This window comes from Lissotriton helveticus, chromosome 6, assembly GCF_964261635.1.
Source record: "Lissotriton helveticus chromosome 6, aLisHel1.1, whole genome shotgun sequence".
Taxonomy (NCBI): Eukaryota; Metazoa; Chordata; class Amphibia; order Caudata; family Salamandridae; genus Lissotriton; species Lissotriton helveticus.
The window spans coordinates 1,370,724,231-1,370,746,179 of NC_136067.1; the positions used below are offsets into that span (position 1 = coordinate 1,370,724,231).

The following is a 21,949-nucleotide window of genomic DNA, read 5'->3' on the forward strand; positions in this document are numbered from 1 at the left end:
CAACCACCTGCGCCAGGGGCTCCGCATACAAAAGTTTCACCCAGCCGATGAACCCGGGGCCGAATCCGAATTTTACAAGAGCGGCCCAGAGATAAGGCCACTCAAGAGTATCAAAGGCCATTGTGGCATCCAAAGAAGCCAAGATGGCCGGTTCATGGAGCGACGCCACCCTCGCGAGAACACCGTGCAAGCGCCGCAGGTTAAGCGCCGTATTGCGGTGCGGGATAAAACCGGACTGATCCGGATGGACCAGGTCGCTGATGACATTCGTCAGGCGGTTAGCTAATACCTTAGCCAGAATTTTCGGTTCAGCGTTTAGAAGCGAGATCGGCCTATAAGAAGAACAGCGATCCCGTGGCTTCCCTTCCTTGTGGATCACTACGATAGTAGCGAGACGCTGGTCACGCGTAAGGGAGCCTAAGTCACGGGACTCTAGAAACATATCACGGAGATATGGAGCCAGCGTGTCCGGGCACAATTTATACAGTTCAATGGGCAGACCATTAGGGCCCAAGGCCTTACCAGAGCTGATTGAACGAATGGCAGTAGCCACCTCATCAGCCGACAGCACCGCGTCCATCAGGTCTCTGTCAGCCGCAGACAGGCAGGGCAAAGTAATATCGCGAAGCAACAAATGAGAGTCAGTCTGTCAGAGACCGGAGCATACACGGTTCGGAAGTGTTCCGCAAAGCATTCAACAATCGCAACTGGGTCAGTCACGCACACTCCATCAAGGCTCTCAATCACAGGGACTACACGACTCGCCCTCTCTTTCTTGTCCAGCCACGCATTCAATTTACCCGCCTTGTCCCCAACATCATACATTCTGCCCTGCTGTTCCCTGCCCATGACCTTTGCAGCATCAGTAACCAGGGCCTTATAATCTAATTGTTTGAGGCTGAGGGAATGAAGCTTGGCACGGGACACACCGCGCTCCAAGTCACTCTCCAGTGCTGTTATCTCCGCCTCCGGACCACCTCTTCATGCTTACTTTTCTTGGCGGTGGCGATCAAAGACAGGGCCTGCCCACGTGCCACAGTCTTAAACGCCTCCCACAACGATACAGAAGATGACACAGATCCCACATTTTCCACAAAATAATTATCAAGGGATTTCACCAATTCGAAACGGGTCTTGGGATTGCGAAGAAACCAGGGGTTGATAGGTGCGACCCGTCCCTCATTACTTATGGTAGTATCCATGCTAAGCCAGACTGGGGAGTGGTCGGATATGCCCGGGCGAGGTGCCTCACCTCCCCAACGGAGGAGGACAGCGCCGCCGGCAACAGAATGTAGTCAAGTCTGGACATACTGCCATGGGCTCCAGAGTGAAAGGTGTATTGCGCCTGATTCTGGTGCAGCAACCTCCAACAATCCACCAGACCAAGTGTCTCCAGGAACCCACGTAACCAGGATTGCGACTTGGGGAGATCCCTGGGGGGGTAGCGATCTATGTCACCGGAGACTACCAAATTGAAGTCACCGCCTATCACCAAAATACCCTCAGGGAGCCCCAGCACTACACGCCCAAGATCAGCAAAAGTCGAGGTCTGTAGACCCGGTGGAACATAGACAGTGACAAAGGAGACCGCCCGCCCCTCCCACCTACCAGTGAGAGCGGCATAGCGCCCCCTATCGTCAAGAAGCACAGCATCAGTTGCCAAGGGGAGGGAGGACTTGACGAGGACACCCACACCCCTAGAACCAGAGGTGAAGCCAGAATGTGCCACCAGACGATACCCTCTCCGATTCATGGCATGGCACGTGTTCCCAACCAGATGCGTTTCCTGCAACAACACAATATCGGGGGAGAGGCGCCGCAGAAGCTGCAACACCACACCCCGTTTTATCCTGTCTCCCAACCCATTGACATTCCAACACATTAGTTTCAACCCACTAACCCCCATCCCAAAAAGATGTGCAGAGCCCACCCCACAACGAACACAATGACCCAATCAAGCAGAAATACGATACAGTGCCTTGAAAAAACCCCACAAACACCCAAGAACCCCCCACCACCCCCCAACGAGAACCCGTTACAACGCCCCCCACCCTGCACCCCTGCGTTAGACTCAAAGGCCACCCCAACTTGCAGTGTGCCTGTCGCCCCATTATTAAACTAGTCTACGAAAAGAAACCCCTGAGGAGGAAAGAGTCCCACTCCCCCCGCTACCCCCGGGTACATAGCAATAGGACACAGTAATAGGAGAAACATCGAACCCAGCTGAATAGTACGTGAATGTTCAAAAATCAGGAAACAGAATGTCACTCTCAGTCCGATACGCCGCCCTCGGCTCCACCCGGATGCCCGGTTGAGTCAGTCTGTTTGGGGAGGGTGTCCAGCCAGTCACTAACTCCGTCAGGACGATCAAAGAAGAAAGTCCGGTCTTTATATTCGACACACAGCCTAGTCGGAAAAAGCATTGCGTATTTCAGGCCCAAGTCTCTCCGCCTTCGTTTCACTCCCTGAAACGCCATCCTTTGTCTCTGGACAAGCTGCGTGAAGTCCGGGTAGAAACTCACCGGCGTATTCTCAAATTTGACGGGGCCACTTACTCTCGAGGCCCGAAGGATAGTGTCTCTGTCCCTAAAATTGAAGATCCTGGCGATGATAGGTCTCGGCGTGGCGCCCGACTTCGGTTTTCCGCCCGGTACTCGATGGGCACGCTCCACCGCAAAGAACTTACTCAGGCCTGTGGGGGCCAGATGATTCAAGACGATGTCCTCCACGAGCAGATCAGTTGCCGAGGCACTAGAAGACTCAGGAACCCCGACAAGGCGTATGTTGTTACGCCGGGCCCTATTTTCAAAATCCTCCAGGCGGTGGACCATGAGATCGTTGGAGGAGCGCAAACGTCCAACTTCCGTCTGCAGATCAGAGACATCGGTCGTGAGGCTACAAGTCTTCAGGTCCAAAGACTTGACCCTTTCATTGGTCTTCGACAAATCAGCTCTGATCAAAGTAACATCAACTGCCACAGTGTCAATTTTGAGAGCGAGAGCCTCGTATTGCTGACCAATGGAAGTCTGCATGTTGGCAATGGCGCCCATGACGTCCTGCAAGGTCAATTCGGCCATCGTAGGTGGATCGTCAATGGGGCCCTCAGAAGCTCGACTGGCACCACCGTAGAGGCGTTTTAGTCTTCCGCTTCTCGTTGTCAGGCCTGGTGGTCATGTTGAATGGTGAGACCCGAGGGGGCCGGCGAGACCTAGTAAAAATGGCCACTCACCCACCGACCACCGCAAATAACGAAAGTGGGCCGAAAGGGCAGAGGCAGCAGCTCAGCCCAACACCCGGACCCTCAGAACAGTTGGTGCATAGTCAGGCAGCAAAGTTAGGCCGGACCCCGATGGAGGAGCAAGGCAATCACGCAGTCGGAGAAGGCAGTGGCTCAAAAACGAAACCGAAAGTCAACTCAGGGCAACAGGGGAAACCCCTCAGGCCGCTGTTGTTCAATTACTGCCCGGCGTCTTGGTGTGCCAGCTCCCGGTGTCGCCGTAGGGCGGGCCTCCAAAACTTCGGTCGGCGTATCTGCGGTTCCCGAAGTCCAAATTAAATTTTGAAAACGGCTTAGGTATCAGCTGAGGTACATCTGCAAGAACCCGTAGTCGAAATCAGGATATCGTTCAGGATATAAGCGGAGGGCAGCGAGGGACCCGGGAGCCCTGTGCCTACGCGGCCATCCTGGATGCGCGCGTAGCTCCTCCCTCATTTTCCTTATTGTTGATGTTAAGTCGACAGGTCTATATTGGCCACATTATGTTCTGTGTTTCAGGTTTTCCAGAATATGCAATATTGTGATTTCTCTCAAGAATGGGAAGACCTCACCTGACACCACAAAGGAAGTGCATTTACAGAGGACTGGCATATTTGCAGTAAACATTTGTGTGATGAAGCTATCAAGACAGGCCCTTTCAGCTTGAGCGACCCAATTGTGTTAAAATCTCCATTTTTAATGGAATACACAAATCATTCATCTTTACTTGAGTAATTGTAGATACAGACAGATTATCCTGGTAAGCCCCCGAAGTCCCTTATCTGGTGGATCTGATTACGTTTTTCTGCTTATCTTGTAAGCGGTTAAATACCCTGAGTATATTTGGGCCTTCCTTTTGTTGGTTTTAAATATTAACTGTTTGCCTTGTAGGTTTCATTTGTTATAATACATTTATGTTGCTTTTGTTGATCACAATTTGGCGTTGTTGAATAGTATGAAGTTTTTGACTCCTAACCGCACAAAAACTCTGACATATTGTTGTTCAGCCAGTGAACTTATAAAGGGACTTAATATCTCTCTTTCTGTAGGTGCTCAAAAGTTCGTTTTTCAGCTTCCACGGCTGGTAAATGGCATCTGATTACAGCCTTGATTGTGTCCAGGCTCATGTTGCTGAAACTTTAAGCATTCATTTTGATACAGGATTTAATATGAAGTAAAGGCTCTTTTATGAACGTTTCTCAGATTTTGGATACTGCCTTCTGAGAGTCAGTGACTCAGGAGGCGTAAGCACACTTGCCAAAGACGAGCAGAGCCCTACCTTGAAGCGCAGAGTGAGGAAAGCGCTCGGAGAGCTCTACAGAAGCGGAGCAGCGGTTCAGCCAGCCACAGTCACCGGAATCCTGCCACCAGTCGCGCCGCCGCCTAGGGACTACACTTCCCATCGGGCATAGCGGCGGCGCGTTCCCCGACGCTGCAAAAGCGCCGGGAGGGGCGCTACATAGTTGGAAGCCCTCGGTGGAGCGGGGGTGAGGCGTAAGCACACTTGCCAAAGACGAGCAGAGCCCTACCTTGAAGCGCAGAGTGAGGAAAGCGCTCGGAGAGCTCTACAGAAGCGGAGCAGCGGTTCAGCCAGCCACCGTCACCGGAATCCTGCCACCAGTCGCGCCGCCGCCTAGGGACTACACTTCCCATCGGGCATAGCGGCGGCGCGTTCCCCGACGCTGCAAAAGCGCCGGGAGGGGCGCTACATAGTTGGAAGCCCTCGGTGGAGCGGGGGTGAGGCGTAAGCACACTTGCCAAAGACGAGCAGAGCCCTACCTTGAAGCGCAGAGTGAGGAAAGCGCTCGGAGAGCTCTACAGAAGCGGAGCAGCGGTTCAGCCAGCCACAGTCACCGGAATCCTGCCACCAGTCGCGCCGCCGCCTAGGGACTACACTTCCCATCGGGCATAGCGGTGGCGCGTTCCCCGACGCTGCAAAAGCGCCGGGAGGGGCGCTACATAGTTGGAAACCCCCAGCGTCGCGGGACGCGAGCGGGACGCCCGGGGCGAAGCCCGGGCAAAGGGCGGGCCCTCTGTGGCCCTCAGAGGCACGAAAAGGCCAGGCTAGGCCATTCCCATTACATCTATTTACTGCAAACTAAGGTACTGCACCCTTTGTGACTTTCTGGTCTCTACATTGCATTATTGCTACGTGTATTGTCATCGCATCATCATTTCCAGCAGTACATCTATTCTACTACCTACTCGGCTCGACCTGACGTTAGGGTTTCTGCTTTTTCCTCTGCTATTATTCTAAGTATGGGGAAAAAACTGGTCCCTGTCCCAGCTGAGCCTGTGAACACCCTAGACTCATATCTTGTGCAAGTAGTTAACGATATCAATAACAAGCGTAGGCAATCTCTTGGGTTGAGTCAATCACCCATTTTTCCGTCAGCAAGCCCACCGACAAGCGCCCTTAGCTCCGAGACATCTGATCTACTGCCAGATAATCTTCCAGGGACTCCTGAAACTTTGATGTCTCAAGATCCGGATTCCGAGGATAAAGCTGACTCTGACCTCCAATCAGATAGACAAGATCTGATTGACTTATCAGATAACACCACCAATGACCTAAATCAGCAGACAGCTGCCACGGAAGTAGTCCTTCACTCTCCGCAAATTGCCACAAGGGCTGTCAGAGCTTGTCGGAAACCTACAGCGAAACGTGGGGGCAAACATCTTAGCAGGAAGAAGGCTGCTACACCACCCCCGACTCGAGCAAGGAAACAGCTCGATCCTGTCACTGATATTGAGCCAAGAAATACCATCGACGAGGACCTCTTTAACAGAATCCAAGATATGATTGATATTAAAATCAGGACCATAATCAAACCCATGATAGGGAAATTGGACAAGTTAACATCTGAGGTAAAAAAGTTGGGTGCGGTACATAGTAAGCTGGCAGACGAGGTTGAAAATTTATCTTCCCTCGTCACAAACTTAATACCCACAAATGTAGAAGCCACCCCTAATGAGAGTAGCTCGCAACCCATTCAGCAAGGGCCGTCACTTCCGCCCCCATCACCCTCACTACCACCATTACCCGCAGTGGGCCAGGTTGCAGATACTGCAGTCCCTAGCATTAGTACATCTGCTGCTATAGCGGAAGCACACCAAGTGGACATTTCTGCCCAATTTATCTTGGAAGCCTCTCCGGTTGTCCTGGTGCTGGCCAACGTCCCAGTCTTAACACAAGGCAAAGCAGAGTCCAACCAGGACCTAAAAGACAAAGCGTTACATTGGCTAACCAACAACATGTTTATGACAGAACAGGGTTTTGATAAGCTGGCAGGGGATATTGTTATGTCAAGGAGGGTTCCATGGATCGGTAGTAAGGCCAAAAAGTTTCAAGGGGATGGTGTCATCTTAAATTTTGCCAATGCCGAGGTCCTCCCAGACATCTTAAACAACATCTTCCCGCCCCAAAGACGTAGTGGCTCCATAATTCCTCTCACCCTCAAGTTCTTTTTTGACAAAAATAGGTTTACCACCTTACCTAAACTTCCTACCTACAAAAGATCTACCAATGCCGATGGTTGGGGAGGGGGCCCTAGACTTCGACATCATAATAACTGGTCTCAATCAACAGCTTATAGGGAGCCAGGTAGACCCTATCGCCCAAATGACCTAAACATCAGGCCACCTCCGGGACAAGAGCCAAGAGGGAATGTTTGGGGTCCTAGTATAAGGGGCTTTGATTATAACACCAGGGGTTTTAGGCCTACACAATGGTTGGGAAACGATCAGTTCCCGGTACACCCAATAACCCCACAACCTTTGTGGAACCTAGCTCCATTTGGACAGGCCCAGGCAGCCACCCCTTTTGAGTGGGGTTTGGGTACTGGCAACAGATTTGCTCCCTTGTCAGACTTAAATTCCTGCGACTGACTCGAACCAGAAGCAGCCCAAGAACGGGAGGAGGCGTCCGATTCATTGGTTACAGGTGGCGGTCAGGTATCGCAAAAACCAATAGCTGAAAGTGCAGAGGAGATTGCGATAGTACATTCAGGACCATCCACTGACCACTGTAAGGTAATGAGTTGGAACGTGGCGGGTTTAAACGCCAAACGCCAGGATCATGCATGGCTAAGTTTTATCTCTAAGCATCATATTATCGCCCTGCAAGAAACCTGGGATACGGCGTTTAACCTTTGGTGGGATGGGTATATTAGTTTCACTAAACCTGCAGTCCCTAGTAGAGCGGGCAGAGCCAAGGGGGGCTTGGCGTTCTTGTTCTCACTGGCTCTAAAAGGCAGCTATAGGCAGATCAGCTCTGATTCCGATAACATTTTAATTATCGAGAGGGTGACCAGCAAAGACTGTAAGTCACTATATGTAAACTTTTATAATTCTAGGAATAGCGATTATAATGGTCGTAATATCGCAAGCCTAGATACCATTTTAAATACAGTACTTCAGGATAAAATTTTTGTTTATGAGTTAATTTTATTAGGCGATTTTAATATTCATTTGTGCGAATTAGCCTGCAAGGGTAGTGATGCAAAGGATGCCGAGGATGTAGCCATACAGGGCCCTCATTTCGAACATTCTGTAGAGGGGCAGGAGCTTGAGGAACTCCTGGCCAACTTTGATTTAATTGAACCTGACTGCGCTCTGAGAATTCCAACTTTTACCGGCACCCTACATGGCACAGTGATCGATTATATTTTCGTAACTCGGGGAATTCTAAGCTGGACTATGGCCTATTGCACCGTACCCACTCACTTCAGCGATCACAACCCAGTTCTTCTTGGGGTGCCTATATGGGGGCACCCCCAGCAACGGAAAAAGTGGCACATCCTTTGAGGACCGCTGATCAAAACAGACGAGTGAAGTGGGCTAAAGTGATACCGGACAATTTCTATAAAAAATGCTTCCCCAAAATTAAAGCCCAAGTTGAGCTTTGTAGAAACCCGGGTACACAAGGGCACACCATAGTCGCAGCATACGAGGCAATTTGCACCCAAGTCTCTAAGGATCTCCTGGTCAAACCCACCCCGGGAGCACAAGGTCACAAGCGCTGGTTTGATCACGAATGCTCGAAAGCACACAGAGAACTGCTAGCGGCACTAAAATTTGTACCCAGGGATAGAGTTGAAATCTCTAGAAAAAGGAAGATCTACAAAGCGGCCACAAAAAACCGCAAAGACGCAATCAAACGCGAAACCTGGGATAATCTCCTTTCCGCGGCTGTACTAAAGGACAGTAGGAGATTTTGGGAGATCTTAAGGCAACCGCTATTTGCGGAAGATAACAACGCACCCATGGACTGTGTGATCGCTGATGAAACATGGTTGTCCTTTTTTAAGAATGTATATGGGGGAGATGATGACGAAGGCAGAAACAGGGGCCAGCTGTCTAGTAAAAACGTACACCCCATTATCTTCAACTCGCAAGAAGTTGAAAAAGCACTCCTGGCAACCACTAAACACAAGGCACCTGGTCCGGATGGGGTCCCGGCTGACTTCTTCATGTTCTCTCCCAAACTATGGGCCGAGGTTATGGCAAATTTGTTTAACGCAGTGAATAGCAACCCGGCGCCTGCCACATGGGCCATATCCACGATCGTCCCCATCTTCAAAAACAAAGGGCGCAGGGACGACCCCGCTTTTTATAGGCCCATATCCCTACTGGACTCGACTATAAAAATATTGGGCAGAGTTCTGTTAGCCAGATTGAGGGAGAACATCGAGGACCGTGGAGGCCTATCCGACTTACAATACGGTTTTAGAGAGAGAAAGGGTACCATCGAACAATGTACTAACTTGCATCTCCTCATTTCCAAGTATACTGTAGCCAAGGAGGGGTCTGTGTTTCTTGCCTTCATGGACCTTTCATCGGCGTTTGATCTTGTCAACAGATCAAAATTGTGGGTGATCCTGTTGGAGCTGGGCATCGAAGAAGCCTTGGTCTCGTTTATGGCCACTATGCATCAGGAGCTCTTCGCAGCAGTCCGAGTGTCAAACAATGGCAGATGTACCCCACTATTTAAATCCTTAAAGGGGGTACGTCAAGGCTGCATTTTAGCCCCCACGCTTTTTACCATCTATATCAACGGCTTGGGGGCACATCTGCGCGGACTGAATGCGGACGTCCCACGTGCAGGGGATGTGCAAATTCCGGCACTCCTGTACGCTGACGACGCCGTGCTGATTGCTCGAACTGGTGTTGGCCTCCAGACTCTTTTGGACGCATTTGGCATTTTTATGAACAATTTGGACCTGAAGGTGAATGTATCAAAATCGCACACTATGGTAATGGGGCGCGAGTGCACCAAAAAAAGGCACAAATCTTTCTTTTGTAGTGGGGTCCCCGTCTCAATGGTAACGACATTCCCCTACTTGGGTGTTTTATTTGATCAAAAGGGAACATGGGGACCACAGATAAGAGCCAAAAAGTTGGCGGTAATTAGATCCTCCTCAGCGATCCTTGGTTTTGCAGGCAAGCTGGGAGCCCGGCCCATGGAAGCCCTTCTAAAGATCTATAAGAGCAAGCCAGTGGCTATTGCCCTTTATGGTTCTCCGTTGTGGGGCTATGCTAACCTTGACCCTATCCAGAGAGCGGAAAACAGATTTATTAGATCCCTTCTATCTGTTCCTCAGTCTACCCCAACCTACTCAATCCATCAAGAGGTGGGCCTACCATATCTGTCTGACCTACTGAGTTTAGCACCCCTGATTCTATGGTTGAAATTATGGCTAAACGAAGACCTCCCACTAAACCATACAATCCTGAAGGATGTTTTATCATTAGATAAACATAGTAGTATCCCATGGATGGCATACCTAATTAAATCTTTTACCGACCTGGGCCGCCCTGAGCTCTTTCTATGCCCAGACAAAATCAGGGTTGAAGATATAGGTCACGTAAAAAAGGCATATATGTATAGAAAGGAAGCGCATCGTGAGGATGCAGAATTATTGAAGCCATCAGTCAGGTCTCATAACCTTTTGGTTAGCGCCCCTTCAATTGCACCTTATCTTATTTTTGTAACCGTTCCCTACCACAGGTTCCTGCTAACCAAATTCAGGTTTAACCTGATACACTACCATCTTGGTTCATATAAGGGATGGCAGAAGCCAGACGAAGCCCCACCATGTAGATGCGACGACTTTTCGGTGCAGGATACACTGCACTTCGTCATGTTTTGCAGCTTTTTTCAGGAGCAGAGGAAAAAATACCTACTCCCTGTCCTGAAAGAAGCGGGCTTCACTCAGGTCCGTCCAGCCTTGCTTTACTTACAGCTTTTGTCAAATCCCCGCACTACCTTTTGCATCGCTAATTTCTTAGTTTCCGCAGCTAGGGCAAAAGCTGTCGGTCAAAACTCGCCTTAGTAATTTTTAAGGTTTTTTTTATCAGATTTACTTTTGCCTCTTATGAATGAACTTGTATAGTCTTAACATTTGTATAGTATTTAACTTTTATTTGTAGTTTTAATGACTTTTATGAAAATGCTGGGCTATGTATGTATGGGCATATGTATCCTATGTTATGTTTTATTGTTTATTGTGTGTGTTTCTTTGTATGACTTGTAATAAGTCGAATAAAGATATCCTGACTGACTGACTGACTGAGTCAGTGACCTTTGCAGAAGAATTGAAACATGGTCTTAGATTGTGATGGTTGTGATCGAGGCGCATTCGAGTGAGGAACTTGGTGAAGCTGGAGGAAAATAATAAATTGATCCTTGGATGGTAGAGGTTGACCTCATATTAGAGATTATAGTTTCTGCACCTTTGGTCTGTCATGGTGTCAGCAATCAGCAACTTTTTGTGTTTTGGTTGAGTTTGTCCAGTGCACTGTTGACGAGAAGATAGGACTCCAGAATCACATTAACGTTTAGGCTACACAGCATGGACTACGATAGTCACTCTAGTACCTCTAGTTCAGCTACTAATTGTTTTAACCTGATGCGTGCGGGCGGAATTCCGCCCGTACGCTGGGAATCTGTAAAGTGCATGTTACATGACGAGCTGGGCTCGTCATGAGCGTGCGAGGAGGCTACCTCATGACGAGCCCAGCTCGTCATGAGCGTCGAAGGGGTTAAAAAAATAATTATATATATATATATATATATATATATATATATATATATATATATATATATTTGTGTGTAGTTTTCAGAGAGCTTGACGAGGAATACAACAAAGTTTGTCCCAAAGAAAAGCTATGGATGAAGAAAGTCAGGTAGGGTTGTTGCTCCTACCATATTGTGGTCCCTGTTCATACAGCAGTTCTGTTAGAAAGAGAGGCGATATGTCTCCTTTTCAAGGGTTTCCTGAAACAACAAGATTTGGTGGGCTTCTCAAGGACGCCCTGTGGGCAGTCTACAGTCTTGGGCCGTGCAAGCCCAGGGATCTTCCTCTGTTTTTCATCCTTTTGAACAGGGATTGATATATCAAGTTAGCAGCTAATGAGTGGTGATTTCGTTCTGGGGTCTGGTATGAAGCTCCTTTCTACAAGTGTTTATGGCATTTTAACTAGATGGCTTTGTGAAAGGTGCAGAAAACCTTGAATTTTATGCAGGTTTGATTGGAAGCAAGTTTATGGTCTGATACTGTGATATTTCTAATTGAGACTCCCAACTTGTTTTTATAGAATGAAATCAATTATTTTAGTCAGAAGTGTGATGGTGGTGTTTCTCGTCCAGTGGCGGCTGGCATGTAGCGAGGGTGGTGCGGAGGGGGGTACAATTATTTTAAAAATAAATAAACTTACCTTCCTTTCTTGCAGCACAACGTCCTCCTCACTCAGATGTTTTCTGGATGCTCCAGACCAGGAAACTTTACTACCCAATCCTGGTGCTGCTCTCGCAGCATGAGAGAAGCATCAGGATTGGGGGGTGTGGCCTCACCCAACGCTCACAAGAGCACTGGAGGCCTGCGCTTTCTCTAACCCAGCTGTCTAAGACAGATAAGTTATAGAAGTTTAAAATGCATGTGTGGCTGGCCCTCCCAAGACAGCCGGCCAAAGAGACATGCGCATTTTAAAGTGCACAGCTCGCTGCTGCTGCCAATCTGCAGCACTGGCCCCGCCCCATCATGACACTTAATTTGGGACGGGTTGCGGAAAAATAAAATGGTAATAAAAAACTTTATTACCCTTTTATTTTTCAGGTCTGGGCTGGTGGGGTGACACTCCTCCTCTCAAATGGAAGAGCTGCCCCTGTTCTCTTCTCTTTCTGAAATTAGATTGTTGCAATTCCATGCAGATACTACAATAACTAGCTTTCTCCCACCCCCAGACCCATCCAGAGAAGCTTCCAAGAGACTCTGGTGTATTTAGAGATCTGAAGGACTGATTCTTCTTTCAATGCGCTTGAGAATTTATGAAAGTATCTGCATATATGTATTTTCACAAGCTTTAATAACTTATTTGTGTCTATCCCAAACGTATAAACTGTGTACCTGTGATGAGACTACTTTAAATAAGGAGTTTGAAAAGTAAGAATTGAAGCAGTAAGTGCTTAGAGGCTAATTTTGATGGTACCTAAAATATTTTTTTCTTGAAGCTGGACTACCCCTACATCTTGCTGAGAAAAGGGGCTAAATTCACAGCAGTTTGTTTGAAAAGTTGAAATCCTTGGTGTTGTCTCCGGTATGCCAATTTTAAACAATTCAAAACTCTTAGCATTCAATGTACGTAAGCGGAAAATAGAAAGGGCTGTCTGTATGCAAATATCGTAGACAACGGGGTTTTTTTGTGTTTTTTTTTTAAAGCTTTTTATTTGGGTTTTATCTTACATTCACTTACATGCACCTTAACACAATACACATTGAGGCTACTTTTCTTAGCGATACCTACAGAATTACTCCAGTCATACACATTGCACAATTATACATTGGTCCACTACATTTCAGCTGGAATTCACTATCGCACTTCGAGGCCAGGAAATAAAATTTCTGGGCAATTCAACTTTTAGAACATAAACACTGAACTATCACTAGGCATCCATTGGGTATTAGTCAGCCATTGTCACACCAATACGGCTGCAAACTAATAGGCCCGCAGGGGGTAGGGTGGCGAGCGGGTATGTCAGCTACCCACTCAGTGGTTCAGTCCTCTTTCAGATCACTTGCTCTTCCCTACTTTCAATAATGAACCTTTCAAGTACCATCGATTTCCCTCAAAAGATTCCAAGACTGTCACCCGGTCATCCTCCATAGGTCGATCGCGTAGTCACCTTTTCTCTTTCTCTCTCAAGGCAGACTCCTCCGCGGGAACTGCAGGGCACGGTATGCCCCTACTTCCTTAATTCAATAGATTCCGTTCCCTACTTTTTTAAATTTAAACACGCGTCCTAGGACGGCAGAAATAGCCACGGCCTACAAAGAAGGCTTGGCGTTCGTGGCCGTTCTTGGACGGCCGAGTGTGCAGAGAAGGAAAAGGACTGTCTTTTCCAACTTGCCCAGAGAAGACAGGGACAGTGTGTACTTCTGCTCTGCTGCTTGTAGCTGACCCCCTCCTCTTTCTTCCTCATATTTCCTCGCATTCTGTCTAGTTCCTCCTCACTTTCTGAAAACCATGACTTCAAGAAACGGTTCACTTCTTCTTTCCTCATTTCATTTATTTGTTCCCCTGTGAAATGAATCCAAAAAAGAAAAACACTTGTCGTCTTTTTGGCATTTTTATGTTCCAAAGTGCAGCCTCGGGAATAAAAGGTTCAAAATATGAAAAATAAATAACTAAATAAATCAAGACCGAGTGATCACAGAGTGGCCAGATTGATTTTATTCACACCATACACATCAGCGTCACTTTACAGAGTTTGCCAGTGAAGCCCTACTTTTATTTTATTTTCTTGTCTTGTCTTTATTTGAACAACATTGTTTTTCCCGGTGGGGAAGTGCACCAATTCTGGAGGTACTGCAATGCCTAATTGATGGATGGACTGGAAAAAAAATGTGTTCCACGGCTCTGTGTGCACGGATGTGGTCTTTTTAAACTATCCTGCTTACGCTTTGTAAGGATATAAGCAATGGACATTGAAATGGGTCCCTTCCGGACCCTGTAGTCATGTGCTTAACTTTTCAGGCAAAAGCACTCACTGATTTCTAAATAGTGAGTATAAAAGCTTTACGGTAACCATGTTCCTGCTTATATTTCAGCTGCTTTACTTAATCTTGCATTCCTTATGAGTGTTTACTTTTTCAAGGATATTGTTTTTCTTTTTTTTATGCAGCATATTGTGCTTGTTTAGTGTGTACTTTGAATTGAGTCGCATTCAGGTGTTTGTAGTGGGCACAATTGGGTTTATAGCTGAAAGCAATGCAAGTTTCTCTCAGTGGGGCAGTATCGTGTTCAGTGGGGTAAAGGATGTGGCCCTGTGGTCAGAGCTGCCGAATTTGGAACTGGGGAACCAGGTTCAGCCTTCATTACTAGTCCCCCAGACCACTCTCCTGATGGAGCACATTCTCATACTAGACCTTAGAAGGCCCCGCATGACCTTAGACGCTCTGGTGTCTTAGCACCAGCAGGTGGACCATAGTAGTGGCAAGTGTGGGTTAACTATAAAGGCCTGTCCACCCCACTCCATACTAAAGTTCACCTCCAGTCTTGGGGACATGCCTATGAAACAGCACACCCTAGAGCAACAGTGAATCTGTCACTGAGGTCACAGGACCCAGCTCTAGGGCCGTGTGACTGGTGTAACCGCACCAGGTGCGGACTTGGGTGGGGTCGTCAGCAACAATAAAAATGTCATGATAACTCCGGTGATTAATGTTCTTCCTCGAGAGAGATCGGAGTTTTGTCTAATGAAACCTCCATTGGCCTCATTTCAGCAGCAGTAGCTGCAACTCTCCAGGGATCAGTAATGCAGGATGTGCACTCACACCAAACTAAGGGTGCAAATTTCACAGTCTTTCTGCATCATGCACAAGCACTTTTAACATGTGCTGCCTGCTTTAGGGGCACTGGAACTATGCAGCAAAGGACAAAATGATGCCCCAGTGTTGACTAAATAATGCAGCAGAAAAAAGGCTGCAGCGTAATGCAGTAAATTTTCTGATACTTTATTATTTTGACATTATCACATATGCTAAGTCTCTGGAAAGAGTTTGCCTTATTAGTACCAGTGTGACATACAAATGCAGCAGTGAGAAAGGCGATTTGTCAACCTTTGCAAAGGGCAGTCTTCTTCGCAGCAACACAATTCACCTTTTGATCAGTTTGAGCTACAGACAATTTATTAGTTAACATTTTCAGATTATGCAGCAGATGTTGTATTATGTGGCAAATATGACAAAGCCATAATTATATAGGAAACCTTTGCAAACTAGAATATGTTGCCATTCATATTTGAATGCCTCTTGTGGAAAAAGGGGGACGTGCTGATGACAGAACTGCACGGCTCGGAGACAAATGGCTTGTGATTAAACTTTTAAGCGTATTTGGGACATCCTGTAATTGGAAACATATCCCACTTTGTGAATGTATTTAATGTCAATAACTCGTATTAAACCTTAAATAAACATGTGTATCCATTGTTTGAATTAAATAATCTAATAAGCTGTAACTGGTCAGTGAAATGCCAAACAAATACAAAAAATTTGAATATTTTGCGCATTCTGGCCACACCTCTGATGCCGCCCACTGATCCCATCCTTGGGTTATTCCTGCCCTCTGATTCTCTGCCTACAGTCCCCTACTTTTTTTCTCCACTTCGACCACTGTCTTCCACCAGCAGTGGGGAGGCCCGTTAGTTGATCTACAATGCACCACGGCTAGGTCTAGGGATCTAGTGGTCTCTCTGGCATTCTCTAAAGGCCTAGTAAGCATACGACTGCACGAAGGAGGTCCGTCCAACCGAGAGCCCGTTCCACCTCCTCGATCACAGCATGCCAAATCCTTGTGATACCTTGGCAGGACCAGGTCATATGAAGGAAGTCTGCATCCAGCTCATTACATGTTGGGTAGGATTTTATCATCAATTTATGGGGTACGAGAATAATTATATGGGGATAATTAAACTGAGTGTACCCGAATCTTGTGTTTCTGGATACTGTGTGAATATGTTTCAGAATTCTATCCTATTCCTTGTCTCGTAATGTGCGACCTAGTTTTACTACCCATTTCGTTTGAGCTGTCTCAGACCATTTTGGTATAAGCAGGTCTGACATATAGAGCCAGAAAACTAACTTACGGTTTCCCCAAATGTGAGAAGGATTTGTAAAACTTCACACACAGGTAGTTAGTTGTGCCTGTCTGTCCACAGTGCTTGTATTGCTAGGTATGTCCACTCAAGCTACCGGAGTAGCCACACGGTGGCACGAAGGTTCTTCCATTGTTTAGCAGTAACCTTGATGAGTATATTCTTTTCTAGCTCAGGCACTTTACATCTTACTTAATGTGATGTCGAAATAATCCATTTGTAATGTTCCGTCCCTCAGTTTCTGGTATGTGGCGGTCCCAGCATACCATGCTCTTGTTCTTACGTTCTACATCAAAATCTCTGCATGCTTCCAGTAAGCAATGCTTTTTACTACACTGGAATGGGTGGGGGATCTTGGTGGCAGTATAAACTTATTCCATTCATATATGTCTGTGTTTATGTCTGTCCTGGACCCTGACCACTGAAAAGTGCATCTTTGGCAGTGGGGGAAGAGAGGAAACATGAAGAGGGGTGTGGGATTTGTCAGGCCAATGTACGCTCTTCACTCCTCATTTTCTCATAACCAAAGAGTAAGAAGTAGTGGTAGTTGTCCACATAAAAGACAAGACACAGTCTATTTACATCATACTCTGTTTAATTATATATTTATGTACTGCTTTCTTTTGTGAATGAAAAAAGTGTTAACCTAATTAAGAAGGTTAGTGGCATCCTCTTTTCGACTCCGCCATCCTTTCTGGAGGTGGCAGGCGTTAAATTGCCATAAGAACTGACTACATTTACTTCATGACTTTCCCTTTAACTCAACTAACTATAGTCTTCTCAGAATTTTTTTTTTTAAGGCTGCCTTTTCTTCTTTTTTCATATCGTAAGCTTTATTGTCGTGCCTATGGACAGTAAAATATTTTTTTACAACACTATTTAGGATTGTCCTACTTTTAAATGCATTTCACATATTTCAGGGTTGACTATAAGCACACTCAAACATATTTGAAGTTACTTTTCTGGAGAGCACTTCTAAGACTTAGTAATAAGATCAGCCCTACAGTCTCTCTGTAAGATTTTTATATTCAAGAGTTGCTGTTGATTTTATGAAGTAGCTTTAGCCTAGATGCTAGCATCATCCTTTACCATTCTATTAGAAGATTGGACGAGAAAGGCGCTGTGCTCACAAAACCTTTAGTCCAAATAACAAGGAAATTAATTTCCCTTTGCTAGAACAGATCATATGTTGTTGCTTTGACTAATATCCCAAGAGGCTCGATTCACCCAGATGCACCGCGAATAAATGACTGCACCTTTTCAAGCGATGCAGCCCATGTCAGAAAGCAGAGCATTGACATTTTGATTTCCCCAAGGGAACTAATAGAGTTATTAATCTTCCCTGCGTTAGAATCGGGCAAAATAATTGACTCATGACATCCTTGTAAGTTCAATGCAGAAAATGTAGAGCTAATCAGATTTGAAATTGTCTGAAATGTATCAATGAGCGCACAGAGCCTGGGAGTGGCCTAATCGATGTCACCTTTCCTAAAGCTGCAAGGAATTAGCCCTTTAAGATTGCATGAGGCATTGAAGGTTGGCACAGGGACACAATATGAGTTGGAAATGGGAATATGTAAAACAGGCAAGAAAAATCGGTCTGGAATTTACCTGCATAGGACTAGGTTGTAAAATACTTGCCACAGCTGACAGATGAACGATTGGAATGTGAACAGAATGCTGAGTCATCCCTCCAATGCAAAAACAACAGTTGATGGACAGAATGCAGAACAATGTCATACATTCACCCCAGTACAGAGATCGGGGCCTAAATCCATCTCTTTTTTGCACTCCACACCACCCCAGTTCAGACATGGCCATATGCAAATCAGCCTTGACCCCGTGCCTCATGGGAACAGTCCAGCCCGCTTGGCAGTTCGGGCTGGACTGTTCCCATGTTGGCACAGGGTCAGACTGATATGCATATGGCCATGTCTGAACTAGGGTGGCAGAGTGGGCTAAAGAACGGTGATGGATTAAACCCAGATCTGTTAACTGGGTGTGAGTGTTTGATTGGTTCAGATGCTCCGTCCATCTTTTGTACCACTGAGTCATCCCTCCAGGCACTGGTCTCGATGGTTCTGTGAAATCCGCCATAGATCTCGCTATCTGGACATTAAAGAGCCTGATACCAGCCGTCATAAAGTTTGGTATGAAAGGGAAGGAATGGAAAAGGTTTGGATGTTGGGCTGCATCACCCACAGACCAGCAGGGCACAGGAATGGAATACTACAACTGTGTTACCCAGAATTGTTCCATTCTCTGGAACCATAGATGGTACACAAAAATAATTACAAAAATTATTCCTAAGCATAGTGTTACACAAAACCTATTAGTATTTGGTATAGGCACTCTTCCATTTACAATTGAATCTGAAATGAAGGAAGCATACTTAAGGCACCACTTAGGACCAAGAATTTTCAACTAATGGAGATCTTGTTTGAGATACAAGATAGACTTTGCACTTCAAAAAACCAAAGCGGACTTGTGAAATCTGGTGGAATTGTTCTGATATTGTGCTGTCTGCTATTAAATGTCTTCCATACATTGGAAATCACTGAAATGTTGAAAGGTGCGCAGAAGATGGGTTGTCTACCTTATTGTGAACATCAGTCACTCTAAAGGCTTGATCCCGCCTATCCCGAAATGACCCACAATTAAAAAAGCTTGGCGTTCGGTTGCACGGGCACTGCATCAGTACCTTTTTTAAATCACAAGTCGGGAAAAACAGGAACCAACTGATTCAAAGTGTTTAGTGATCGCTAAGCTGCAAGATTTAAAGCAAGGCTTACAGAGGAGTTTACGCCAGTTAGCAATTTCAAATGCCTCGTGAAGCTAGCAAGGGCACAGTTTTAATGGAACACTTTGAGATTTGTTAATTGTAGTACAATTTTCCAGAAAGGGCAAGCAGGAGAACAAAGAGGAAAGGCATAGTTTGATAGTGCTGATGCTAGGCTACAGTCAAGTCATTATGTTCTGTGCGAAAAAGACCACAAACATCTGACATGCTCCAAAGTCTGTGTTAATATAGGCACAAGGATAATCCGTGCAAGGTGGCGCATGACTGTCTCCTTTATGAAGTTTCAGATGCTTGTAGTGTTAACTGTGCTTGATCAATCTGACGGTCTACCCCAGAAAAAGAAATATTGTTGTTACTTCCGCTGAAGGGCTGATGAAATGCAAGAGTAGTGTGTGCAGGTTTCAGCATGAGGATGTGCCACACTGGCCCTATAAATAGTAAATATTCCCCACCTCCACGAAACTGATTTCCAAATATCACTCTTCTACTTTCGCTCAAGTTCCAAATCTGCCATCTTTTCTCAAATCGTAGGTGTCTTCCGTTTTGAGAAGTTAAATTCATATGTCATTTCACCCTATGGACAACTCAACGCTGATTCATTCTGCAGTCCATAAATAAATGTCTGGAGAGTTAAGCAAAATCTTTGGTCCCCTGTCCTTTCGTCCCTTCATCGAGGCGCAGGGCACAGTAAATAGTGAATTTGTTTGTGAGTAGCATGTAGGTTATGTCATTAAAAGAACTGTGGCTTCGTAGCTTAAATTGAATTACTGCCGGGAGTCACAGGGAGATTAAGTGACCAAGCGTTATGCTAGGGACATGCTCTTGCCTCCTGGATTCTGGAAGGAAATCTGTCTGCAGGCTCAAAGGCTCTTCTCACTAATGCTTCAAAAGTTGTACACAAGAAATTGAGACTGTTGATGGAGATAAGCTGATTCTTCTTGTTCAAGGATAGATCGAAAGCAAGGAGTTGCAGAGAGTGGTATGAAGGTCTTCTAGACCTACTTCACAAATTGTTTAATTAATCTGTCAGGATGAGGGAAACCTGCACCTCTGTTTTTTAGTGGGTTCCTTACAAAGCTGTGCACTTTGTGAAAACCCTTAGAACTGTACTTGTGTCATAGTGCAATCTTGTAATGGTTTTAGAGCTTACCGCTACAAACCTTGCTGCTTAGAATCTATCGGTCTTGCGAAAAATCTGTAGTAGTGCTTCAAATCTGCCAGTCTTGTAGGAATGTGGAGGTTCATGATTTCAAAGCCGCGAGCAGACAACCAGTCTCCCCTGATGAAGGTTGGAAAAGTAAGGCCATTATGACCATCTCCCACTTTGTACAGTTTCTTCTTCTGCAGTTAATAATAATGATAATAATAAGGTGATTTATAAAGCACATAGTGATTTCTACCGAAGTGTCCCAGTGCTACAGTCTCAGTCCCAGAGGTCAGAACCAGACAAACAGCTAGGGAATCTTAGTAAATTTACGCCTCTCAGGCGCCAAATGCATGTTTGTAGTTGTTTCTTTCGTTAGTACTCATGCAGTATTGTAGATGCCTGGGTGTTCATTCAAGAAGGCAGAGCAACAAGCAGGACAAAGCAGAGTCCAGTACAAGGAGATTCACATGCTAGGTGAAATAGGAGAGCTTTCAAGCCTTTTCTGTTAGTTTCTGAAGTCTGCCGCATGCACAGATAAGTAAGAGAGTTCATAGATATGAACCTTGAGCCAAGAAAGACTTCTCACAGAGGCATCTATTTTTGGCAATTGACTGGTTGTTAGTAAGCATCAGTATTGTTAGAATATCAGATGCGTACGTGTGTATAGCACATGGTTTGCAATTCTAAACCCTTCTTGCAGATAGTTATTGCAGGACCTAAGGTATAAGATGGACCTTGCAGTTTAACACTGTTTAATTTGCCAATGTTTTATCTTGGACATCTCCAAGGATTCATCACTATAACTGTTGTGGGATAGACAAACTGCTATGATCAGTTCAGAAATCATCAGAGGGAATGGGAATGGACGAATGGAGATTTAATTGCATTGTTTATTAATAAGGTGACTGATAGTTCATTATTGAATCACACTCCCAGGTGCAAAAAACACATAAAGAGGAATAGCAGCAAGTGGGATGTTATAGTCCCTACAAGCAAGCTCTTCATTGTGGCTGTATAGAGGTAGAAACAATAAAGCTTCTGCATGTATTAATGTCTGTATATGAGGCAGTTCCTTACATGCCGGCCATCAGAGATCCCAGTATGTATATGAGTGTTATCATTCATATGATGCTCAGTGTTGAGATACCTTGGATGCGGACAAATGGAATTGATTAGAAGTAAGGCTCCCTATTTTCCGTTTTTACTGCTTTTTACAGATAAGTACAGACAGACATTTTTTCTTGTCTGTATTTATTTTTAAATGTGGATAATAACGGAAATTGGGTGCTTTTTGAGTGATTCTAAATACACTTTTTTATGACTGCCAGGCCAATAACTGTTTGGATTGATAGATAAGGGGTTTAAAAAGGTAAGGAATTTTAGTAAAGAGGCATGAACAGCAGCAGATATGCACAAGGCTGATACTGAAATGTGCATATTTTCAGATAAGTGCATTTATTTATCTACAGCTGGTGTTCATATCACTGAAACCTGGTAGGCATTCACTGACTGCATATTTATTGGTTAAATAAATGTGGAAATATACCAGTTTCAGCTATAATTTTTTCACAAACCCCATAATAAATATGGATA

At 45.6% G+C, this 21,949-nt stretch overlaps 1 protein-coding gene across 1 annotated transcript in view; it reads left to right on the top strand.

The window, feature by feature from the left end:
* The window catches only part of TULP4 (TUB like protein 4), an 865,190-nt gene that overhangs the window by 476,615 nt on the left and 366,626 nt on the right, over positions 1–21,949 (top strand). The window lies entirely within an intron of this gene.